General features: G+C 36.8%; 1 protein-coding gene across 2 annotated transcripts in view; it reads right to left on the reverse strand.

Moving 5' to 3' along the window:
- Positions 1-1,374: 1,374 nt before the first annotated feature.
- b4galnt3b (beta-1,4-N-acetyl-galactosaminyl transferase 3b) overlaps positions 1,375-1,740 on the reverse strand; it is a 20,461-nt gene continuing 20,095 nt past the window's right edge. For both annotated transcript variants that reach the window (XM_029434799.1, XM_029434800.1), the window contains exon 20: positions 1,375-1,740. This exon is cut by the window's right edge and continues 1,138 nt beyond it. The gene's annotated coding sequence lies outside the window, so the exon portion shown is untranslated.

The raw sequence follows: 1,740 nt of genomic DNA on the forward strand, positions 1-1,740 counted from the left end.
CTTAAGCTAATACCCCAAGTGCAGAAAGAACACAACAGCAACCTATTTTAAATATTATGTTATTATTGATATTGTTACGTGGCTCTCAATATAGGAGGACCAGGAAGAGCTGGGATAGTCTCTTGTCAGCCTGTGTCGTGGTCTACTGCTGACGTCCCCAGACCAAGCAAATTCATTGTGTGTGTGTGGGTGTGGGTGTGGGTTGTGGATTTAGGTAAATTGGGGTACCCTGTACATTTTCATTGACGTAGAGACTTCTTTGTTAGAAACACTAGTTAGCAGGTTGTTGCCACCTCTGTATGTGTTTTACACCACTTGTTATTAGATCAGTTAGTAAAGGCTTTTGTTTGTGTTTTGTTTGCAAGGACAGTAGTAGTCAGGCCTTATTTATTTTTGTTTAGCTCAACCATTTGGTCCCTTCCTCACCCCTACTTTGAGAGTTCATTGGAACCAGTTTATTTGGAAACAATTATACACGTTCACTCCTACTCTGACTCGCTCAATCATTGGTTGTTGTGTTATTGTCCCCTTCCCCTAGCTACACCTTGGGGACGTAACATGTTCTGTGTTCTTTTTTTAATAGTTATTTTATTGTTTTTACGTTTGCTTCATTTATCTGCTCGTACCGTTTTGTGAAGAACTAGTAGCTAATTAATAGCAAAAGTGATAATAATAATAACTAAATACATAAGTATGGTCTGGTGACTGCACCTTCAACTGTGAATGCTAAAGGTGAAAAAGCTACAAAATCCCTGTTAAAATACGGTGGGCAAAATAAGAGCTGCTCTTTGCAGAGGACCACGCTCTGTTCCTGCCTACTTTGAGAATTTTCTGCATAACTAGTGAAAAACTAATTTTTCTGTATATGTATCAAATCTTTAAAATAGGTTTCATGTCCCAATGACACGAGTGATCTATGTATAGAAGAGAACAAGGAGGCATTTCAACAGCATGATGTTTGTGAAAGCAAATTATGATGACCTCATATATACTAGTTTGTTTTGATTATTTAAAGTCTTTAGACATACAGTTAACATCGAGAATATCTCCGTTTTATAATATGAGTTGACATTTTGTCTCAGTCCACTATTTGCACTGCATATGACAAATATTAAAAAGCAGACATAATGGAATAGAAATTAAGGCAGGAGAAGTTTATTCCTCATCTGTCCCCGAGAGAAGAGACTCGTACAGATCGTACAGTAAGGCCGAGGTGCGACTGCCAGCACAAAGAGAGGGATGAGGTATATCTAAAAACAACAAAGTAACAAATGAAGGAGTAGTAAAACATTCTGGCCAAACCAGAAACCACATTTAAAAAGCTTCAATGCCTTGCTACATGTGTTACAAACAAACCACCAGCAGGGTTGGGCGTTAGACCAGAATTGTGTTGTTTTTATTGCCCTAAAAAACAAGCAAAACAGTTCAACACGAATTAAATGTAAAAGACTAAAAAGGCACATGTTTGTTAAACCGGAATGTGAAAAATCAGGAAAAATGCTGCCATTAGTTTTGTCTTAAATAACAATAAAACAATGTGACACAAAACAAAGATCATTTTTCACCCACTACACTTCCTATCGGTTTTTACTGTGTCTACAGTGAAAACAATGTACATTACAGTAAGACTAGTTTGTGAGAAAAGAGGACCTTCATGCTATATTTACAGATATTTTCAATAGCCCGTCATATCAAAAAACAAACCCTGCTTTTCTTTTTTTCACACAATATGAAAAAGGT

Source organism: Cottoperca gobio, chromosome 6 (assembly GCF_900634415.1).
Source record: "Cottoperca gobio chromosome 6, fCotGob3.1, whole genome shotgun sequence".
NCBI lineage: Eukaryota > Metazoa > Chordata > Actinopteri > Perciformes > Bovichtidae > Cottoperca > Cottoperca gobio.